The sequence below is a fragment of the Thalassophryne amazonica genome, chromosome 9 (genome assembly GCF_902500255.1).
Source record: "Thalassophryne amazonica chromosome 9, fThaAma1.1, whole genome shotgun sequence".
Lineage (NCBI taxonomy): Eukaryota > Metazoa > Chordata > Actinopteri > Batrachoidiformes > Batrachoididae > Thalassophryne > Thalassophryne amazonica.
Genome location: NC_047111.1, coordinates 61507126 through 61517073, shown reverse-complemented (window position 1 = coordinate 61517073; position 9948 = coordinate 61507126).

The following is a 9948-nucleotide window of genomic DNA, read 5'->3' as shown; positions in this document are numbered from 1 at the left end:
AACCTGCTCCAGAGCACTCTTGATCTCAGACTGGGGAGACGGTTCATCTTTCAGCACCCTAAACACACAGCCAAGATATCAAAGGAGTGGATTTAGGAAAACTCTGTGAATGTCCTTGAGTGGCGCAGCCAGAGCCCAGACCTGAATCTGATTGAACATCTCCGGAAAGATGTGAAAATGGCTGTGCACCGACACTCCACATCCAACCTGATGGAACTTGAGAGGTGCTACAAATATCAATGTGCACAACTGCACAAAGATACGGTCACCAAGCTTGTGGCATCATATTCAAGAAGAGTTGAGGTTGTAATTAGTGCCAATGTGCATCAACAAAGTACTGAGCAAAGGGTGTGAATACTTATGTATAGGGATGAGCGAGTACACCACTGTCTGTATCTGTATCTGTTCAACCATCAAAATGATCTGTATCTGTACTCTGAGTGGGCGGGGCCTAAACCGGAAGTGGGCGTGGTTTAACCTGAAATGGGTGGGGCTTACATCTATACATTAAGTCTGAACTTGATATGGATTGATCAAAAGTTGCTATATTTATTGTTTATTTGAAAACTATTTACAGAACAGCCTCAAAATTGAGATTCAAATCAATGATTTTGATCACAAAAGTAAGATAACTACAACCCCTGGCAAAAAGTATGGAATCACCGGCCTCGGAGGGTGTTCATTCAGTTGTTTAATTTTGTAGAAAAAAAGCAGATCACAGACATGACACAAAACTAAAGTCATTTCAAATGGCAACTTTCTGGCTTTAAGAAACACTATAAGAAATGAGGAAAAATAACTGTGGCAGTCAGTAACGGTTACTTTTTTAGACCAAGCAGTGGGAAAAAAAATATGGACTCACTCAATTCTGAGGAATAAATTATGGAATCACCCTGTAAATTTTCATCCCCAAAACTAACACCTGCATCAAATCAGATCTGCTCGTTAGTCTGCATCTAAAAAGGAGTGATCACACCTTGGAGAGCTGTTGCACCAAGTGGACTGACATGAATCATGGCTCCAACACGAGAGATGTCGATTGAAACAAAGGAGAGGATTATCAAACTCTTAAAAGAGGGTAAATCATCACGCAATGTTGCAAAAGATGTTGGTGGTTCACAGTCAGCTGTGTCTAAACTCTGGACCAAATACAAACAACATGGGAAGGTTGTTAAAGGCAAACATACTGGTAGACCAAGGAAGACATCAAAGCGTCAAGACAGAAAACTTAAAGCAGTATGTCTCAAAAATCGAAAATGCACAACAAAACAAATGAGGAACGAATGGGAGGAAACTGGAGTCAACGTCTGTGACCGAACTACAAGGAACTGCCTAAAGGAAATGCTGGAACTTTTGTTTGGTGCCGTTCCAATGAGACTTATAAAGATGACTGCCTGAAGAGAACATGTAAATTTCCACAGTCATTGATGATATGGGGCTGCATGTCAGGTAAAGGCACTGGGGAGATGGCTGTCATTACATCATCAATAAATGCACAAGTTTACATTGATATTTTGGACACTTTTCTTATCCCATCAATTGAAAGGATGTTTGGGGATGATGAAATCATTTTTCAAGATGATAATGCATCTTGCCATAGAGCAAAAACTGTGAAAACATTCCTTGCAAAAAGACACATAGGGTCAATGTCATGGCCTGCAAATAGTCCGGATCTTAATCCAATTGAAAATCTTTGGTGGAAGTTGAAGAAAATGGTCCATGACAAGGCTCCAACCTGCAAAGCTGATCTGGCAACAGCAATCAGAGAAAGTTGGAGCCAGATTGATGAAGAGTACTGTTTGTCACTCATTAAGTCCATGCCTCAGAGACTGCAAGCTGTTATAAAAGCCAGAGGTGGTGCAACAAAATACTAGTGATGTGTTGGAGCGTTCTTTTGTTTTTCATGATTCCATCATTTTTTCCTCAGAATTGAGTGATTCCATATTTTTTCCCTCTGCTTGGTCTAAAAAAGTAACCGTTACTGACTGCCACAATTTTTTTTTCCTTATTTCTTATAGTGTTTCTTAAAGCCAGAAATTTGCCATTTGAATTGACTTTAGTTTTGTGTCATGTCTGTGATCTGCTTTTTTTTTCTACAAAATTAAACAACTGAATGAACATCCTCCGAGGCCAGTGATTCCATAATTTTTGCCAGGGGTTGTATTTACAGAACAAGTTTTTTATGAACTCAGAACATGAATTTTCTTAAGTGTATGAATGAATATTTACAGAGCAGCCTCAGTAACAATTGAAATGTTATACACCTGTCATGCTCGAGGCCGAATGCCATCCGAATGAAAATTCAACGTTCGGGCAAAGTTGAGACGCAGTCGAAATGCTCTGACAGTAATCTGCGTGCATTATGTGGCCGCCCCGAATGTAGCACATGTTTAAAACAGCCCAGGTGGACACTAACTGCAATCTGACTGCATTCTAAATGTTCTGAAGGTGTTAAACCAGCATTTGAAAGAGTCTGATCGCGTTTGAGGGAAATTCAACATGGTCATCAAATCCTGCTGGCATGTGCCAAATGTGGCATGAAGCTGTCGGACAGCACCAGCAAGGACTTACCCAGACTGAGTCAGGAGGACCCACACTGTCTCCGGTAATGTGTGCTGTATATTACATACTGTACATACGTATGTCATGGTGGTGTTTGTGGCATCCTGGACATGCAGACATGCGCACCCCCCTCAGAGCAGCACATGAGAAGCAGATCGCTCCACCTGGATAGTGGGACTGCACACAGCCCGGTACAGCTGTGGAATCCGATTGGGCACAGCCCTGCGGAGCTGCGGTGCAGCTGTGGAGTCAGATCACACGCAGCCCCATGCAGCTGTGGAGTCAGATCCTAAACTCCAATCGCACAGTGCAGAGGGTCCATCCTGAGGGGACGTGTCGGGCTGACAGACAATGAGTGGGAGAGTGAGGAAGAGGGACAGACAAATGACACATTTATCACATATCACCCAACATATTGTGGGCTGTTGGACAACAGTGATTGGACACATGTGGGGCGTCCACATGTTACATGTCAGGCCACATCACCGACTGCTTGTTATAACAGGTGTGTGCAGTGATGATGAAGGGGGGGATCTGATGTGTGTGATAAACTGATCTCTCATGCGCCACAGTGATGCGGACATCATGGGGACCTGCATTACATGATTACAGTCATATGTTGGATGACATTCTGGGTCCAGTGGAGTGACAAAGCAGGGCAAGCGACAGCACTGCGCTCCCCCTCCTTTCCCCGTGTTTGCCTCCCAGGCTGTCAGACTTCGGGTGGCAGTCGGAGTGCATACGGGTGGCATTTGAAGTGCATTCTTCACATTCTTACTGCATTCTGGGTATTTGTAGCGTGTTAAAGCTACATTTGAACAGCATTCATAAGCATACACACCAAATGTGCACAAATCAGTCACATTCTAAGTGGTCATACGGCATTCATACACGGCTGTCCAACAGTCTGTCCCTCCCGCTTTTTCCCCCCCATTCGGCCTGATTCAGCTTCATCCGTATGTGTGACGGGGCCCTTAGGCTTGAATAAGGCTTCATTAAATTCTGTGCTGCAGTTGTTAAAAAGGGTTCTGTCACAGGAGTGAATGAATGTGTGAGTTGTTGGACAACCAACAAGCAAAGCTTTGTGATATACTTGTTTATCAAAAGAGGAAACATTTCTTTCCACAAGACAGTTTTGGTTGAACAGTATCGTTCTTTGGTTTGTTCTGACCAACATATGAAGAGTTCAGAAGCCCTGTATCTCCACCAGACCACTCTTGTTTTAAATAAGGATATTTACCTAATGGAAGTTGTACATCTCCATGAATCATTCTTTCTTGTTATGAAATGGTTATGGTGCACTGAACAAAATAGCAGAATTCCAAAAATCAACCTCTATTCAAAGATGTGTTAAGTACCAACATTTAATAGATTTGGCTGCAAAACCTGGTATCTCCACCTTCAGTTTGTTTGCAAAACTCAGTAAGTCCATCTCTGGAAAGCAGGCACTTTTAACTGTTACAGAATCAATGGAAACACAGTCAGAAACTTGAAAAATGAAAAGTGAACAATGAATAAAGCATTCAAAATGAATTATGCATCTAACTCTATGCCAAATATAATCATGGTGGCAGTCTGATCTGCAGTCACCCACATTCAAAAAAGGTCACCTTAACTAAACTGACTCCACCACACTTTGGATTTCTCATCACAGTGTATACACAGTGTATTGTGACTGATTTGTCATGTAGATTCCTGGTGGTCATTCAGCTGGCACACCACAGTCATCCTGGCCGCAAAGTTGTGAGTGGCCTACTCATTGTCCTCTTCATCACTACTGTTCTCAAGGTCCTGCCTAACATCCTGATCCTGAGCATTAGCAAGGGCACCCTCATAGTAATTACGAACCTCCTGATTAACACCCAACTCGTCTAACAGCTTCAGAACATCTTGTTTCTTCGCCTCCTTAACACAGTTAATGTCTGTTAGCAGGGGGGGATTGAAGTTTGCCCACCTTTTTCCTCCTCTAAGAATTGAGTGCTGACAAAATTCCCCATTAAACACACTCTTGAACCCCAACTTACCTTTAGAAACTCGCAGGACTCTTGCCTCACTAATTTTAAAAGATCTCTGAGCTTTTGTGAAATGGGTTGACTCTCCCTTGTAGTCGTGACACACCCAGTCTTCCCCATAGACATGGACAGTGCCATGCTTCCTTAGAATCTCACAGTATTCGTCAGGCATTAGTATAACGTCCTTCTTTCTGATGTCCTTCTCAATCCTGCCGAAAGCTCGGTTTGCTGGCAGAAAACTATGCCCACGTATTGGGAAGTAGTAGTCAATGGTAACATTTGGGTACACTTTGTTGGAAAGTGCAAACAGCATGGCCAGAACGTTTATATTCTTATTTTGGCCATAGCAAGAATCAGAGAACAAGCGGAGCAATTCAATCTCACTGATATCCCCATGGGCCACTGAACTTAAGTAATCGTACAATGCAGAAGCAATCATGTTGCTGTCTTTTGCATTCTGGTGTTCAAGCCATGTGTAGAGGTGGATGTCCTCCCTCCACTGAGATTGCCCCCTACCACGGTGATGCACTATGCCAAAGACGTAAAAGTATAGTTGGCCAGAATAGTATGTTTGTGCTATTGGAGATTTTGGGAGACCAAGATTCTCCATCACATCAAAACATACAGTGAAACTATCTCCCACGTCATTCAACCTGTCATAAAATTGACGGGCACGGCGACAGTGCAGTGTATACAGCATAACCTTTTCCCGCTTTACTTCTACACTTAACTCTGGATCCCTGATCGCTATGCGGAATTTCAGACAGGAAGAACATACATCCGTGGCCGGGTGACCAAATGACAGGTTGAAGTCATACACAAAGATGCTCCAATACAGTGAGTAAGTGACCTGCTCGTGGTTTTGATCCTGGAACATTCTGTGCATCTTTGCAACATTCAAATCACTGGGTAGGAACTTCCTCCCAGGTGCCCCTCTCCTCGCATAGTGGCTAGCTCGGCAAGTGAAAGTTTTTATATGATGTTTAATTAAGTCCTTTCTTGCTTCATACTCTTCAGATCTTCTAGAGCCACCCCGATTTTCAGGACGAGGCCTGCCGTTCTTGAGCCAGTACCTAGCTGCACTCTGGACACGATACGCCCCCACACCTGCAATAACAAGTTGCATTAGACTTTTCTGACGAACATGTTTGTTTCAGAAGGGGTAATTCCGTTGATTCACAGAATGTCCCATATTACAAAAATTATGAGCAGGTCATCCTGAAATAAAACAAAATTTGAATCACAAAATTCTGGAACACAAATGGATTAAATGTTATGCAGTATGATGTACAGTACCTCAAAAGGTAAAATGTACCAATAAAAAGGAAAATACGTAATTTACAGTATTTGCAACATTCTTGTCCTGCTTGACCTGACTGCTGCTTTTGATACAATTGACCACAACACACTGATAAATCGTTTGCAGCAGCTTGTGGGCATCGGTGGTAGTGTCCTGGACTGGTTCAGGTCCTACTTAACTGGCAGGACTATGTGCGTTGGCCTCGGGGTTTGTGAGTCCTCCTCCGCTCCACTTTTATATGGGGTCCCACAGGGTCCCACTACTCTTCTCCCTGTATTTGCTTCCCCTGGGGTCCATTCTCAGAAAGCATGGCATCAGCTTCCATTGCTATGCTGATGACAGCCAGCTATATGTCCCCCTAAAGAAAAATGATGCCTCTTCTCTTCAGCCCCTTTTGTCCTGTCTTGAGGATGTTAAAGACTGGATGGCACTGAATTTTCTTAATTTTAATGAAAAGAAAACAGAGGTGATTGTTTTTGGCCCTAGCAGCTCCTGTTCTTCCTCACCTGTTGATTTGGGGCCTTTGTCAGCCTTTTCGAAATCTACTGTCACAAACTTGTGCTTTAAGATGGACAACGATTTTAAATTGGACCACCAAATCAGTGCAGTAGTCAGATCAAGTTTCTTTCACTTAAGGCAGCTTGCTAAGGTTAAACCTTTTCTTGCACATCAGCACTTTGAAACAGCAATCCATGCTTTTACTTTTTACTGTAGTGCACTTTATTATGGAATTAGCCAGTCCTCCCATGCACGTCTCCAGCTAGCTCAGAATGCTGCCGCCTATCTGCCCGTCTGGTGCACGTAAGAGGGAGCACATTACACCTATCCTGGCCTCCCTCCACTGGCTGCCTGTGCATTTTAGAATTCATTTTAAGATTCTTTTATTTGTTTTTAAATCTTTAAATGGCCTTGCCCCGCCCTACCTCTCTGAGCTGCTTCATCTTTACGTCCCTGCTCGCCACCTCTGGTCAGCTGATCAGCTCCTCCTGGAGGTGCTGAGGTGCAAGCGTATGCTCAGAGGGGACCGAGCTTTTTCTGTTGTGGCTCCAAAGATGTGGAACGAGTTACCGCTCCACATCAGACAGGCCTCTTCATTTTCTGTTTTTAAAACTAATCTTAAAACCCACTTTTATGTACTGGCTTTTAACCTAGAATGAGATTCTCGATCTATTTTGGTTGTTTTAACTGTTTTTACTTGTTTTAGTTTTAATTTTTTGGGGGGCTTGTTTTTTATTTGTACTTTGTGGTTTGTTGCCTTTTATGTCCCCTTGTGTACAGCACTTTGTTTCAGTTACAGCTGTTTGTTAAAGTGCTTTATAAATAAAGTTGATTTGATTTTTGAAGCAGGATTTTTAGCTGGGTTATTGTTTTTGAACAAGTGTGGAGGGGGTGTTGGAACAGGTTTCAGTGATGGTATTGCCCCCCCCCCCCCCCCCCGCCCCATCCCCAGGCACAGGAAATTAAAATACAATCATGATGATAAAATGCCCCTCCCAACTGACCAATAAACGTTATCATACTTACAGAAAATACTGCAGAATGAAGCCTGACACACTGGTATTCTCGTTTTGTCCTCCTTCAGAATGCTGTATCTGATTGATATGTCTCTGTTCCTCTGCTTTCCTTCATCCTCAATTTTGTGTCTCCGACGCTTGACTTGCCTGATACCCATGTGAGAAACAAGGATTGCGTCTTGCTTAACTTTATTAGGCGTTTCATATAGCTGCCTTTTAATGTACGCCACCTCATTTTCAGTCAGTGTTGCGGCTGTGCACAGTGCATTGTCATGCCTGCATGCCACACGGGGGGTCAGTCCTTGTCCACTGTGCCGCGCTGCTGTCGCTTTGGCGCGGGCAGACTGACGTGGCCTACGTCGTTTACGCTTCCCAGGTGTTGAAGCCAAAACAGGTTCATCTATTTCATCTAATGTTTCCATGATTAACGCAGGAATATCGGCAAGATCCGAGGAGCTCTCATGGGCGCAGCCATCTCTGCGTCACGTGACCGAGATACATGCCAGTGATTGGTGCGCTGTTCACTACGTGGTTTTGCACACAACCTGGGGTGGCGCTTACGAGGTTCTGCATGCAAACCGCGTCTTTACTTGCATTTACGATCGGATCTACGGGGTTTTGCAGCAATATTTATTTTGGTATTGGATACAAGCCTCGGTAAGCTTTCACTTGCAATGGTTATCTCATTTTTCGTGGGTGTGGCGTTTACGAGGTTTTGCGCCTTAACTCTTCATATTTCCCCCGTTTCATAAAAAGGTGGGGGGTACCAACAATCAACTTTGTGTTCTCACTGGTCTCATGTCTCATGTCTGTGTAGTGCTGATCTGATGCACACGCCGGCTCCCATGACCACAGTCACGCCTGCAAAACATCTCTGCTGTGACACGGGGCTTCTGACCAGCCCTAAAACACAGCACCTATTTGCTCGCCCAGTCGAGCAGCATTTAATATTCTCACATTATCATCATTTCTGTGCATATTTTCCAAGTCTAAGGTACAACCCCAATTCCAGTGAAGTTGGGACGTTGTGTAAAATGTAAATAAAAACAGAATACAATGATTTGCAAATCCTCTTCAACCTATATTCAATTGAATACACCACAAAGACAAGATATTTAATGTTCAAACTGATAAACTTTATTGTTTTTGTGCAGATATTTGCTCATTTTGAAATGAATGCCTGCAACACGTTTCAAAAAAGCTGGTGGTATGTTTACCACTGTCCCAGTACCACTGCACCCCCCCTCCCCCATGACACACAATTTCAACATCTTCTTTTGTTTTTATTCTGACATAACTAACACATTTTAACATAAATAATATTAATTCAACTTTTGTAGATATTCAGTCACTCAGCTAGTCTCACCTCTTGTTTAGTGTGAGGCGAGCAATGAGTTTGGGTCTTTGAGGCAGCTGATGGCGGGATGCATTGTGGAGAGGAGCAAACCTCGTCCTCTGCTTTTTTTTGTTTGCTCCAAACTCTGTCTTCTCACTGGTAGATTTACGCACTAAAAATTTCTCCATTTTGCTCTTGGCATGTTAACTAACAAAGTTTTCTTTATTTTCTTTTGTTGGTTAACAGTGTTATTTTCTTGCGCCCCCCCCCCGCTGAAATGGTGGCGACCCCCGGGGGTCACGCCCCACAGTTTGAAAACCACTGAGCTAAGATATTGAGGCATGATCACCAAACAGTCTGATCAGTCTTATTGCACAATTCATGATTATGTACATTTTAGGTGAGTAGAATTAGTTTGTTGTTTTGTTAAATGGCTAGGTTAGCAAAGAACATCCCGACAACTGTTTCTTAATATAGTCGTTTTAACACAGGGAAAATGGAATCAGACCAGAATCAATGGACATAGAAGGCGTCAACATCCAGTATCTTATCAGACATGAAAATGTAATTATCGTGCTGTACTTGTCATTCTTTAATTCCAAATTTTCTTTCCTGTTGAGTTGTATACTTTGTTCTGTATTTGCCCCAATAGTTGACGTTTTTCTCCACGGTTGCTAACTTGTCAGTTGCTGTGGATGTGAAGACAAACACGCAGTACCTAGTGTTCAGCAGGTGGCTGACAAACTTCATGTCAAATCAACCAAAGCTGCTCTTTCTGATTGATCTGGTACATCCATGTTTACAACCATCTAATCACTTCTGTGTCATCATGTGCTTTTTTAACTTAGTGAGTTATAAGGTAATGGCATTTATTGTTTCAGTTATTGCTTACAAAATGCTCAGGACTCAGACATTTTTTTCTGTTATCAGTGCAGGGAATAATTTTTCATTCCAAATGCAGACAAGCTTCATGTTAATTTGTCAATAGAGCATTAGAATACTCAAGAGGTTTAATATGAACACTTTTATTAAAGGGATCACAGGTGTAAGTGGTGATCAGCTGTCTGAGACACACCAACAACCCATAACAACCTCAGTGAGAAAGATGCAGAATTATAATCTGGCAGAGACAAAGTTTAGTCCAAACCCAGTATTATTTTAAAGTAACTGTACATTATGGAATTGTGATACTTTGCACACTGCTGAATAAAACACACCACTGTC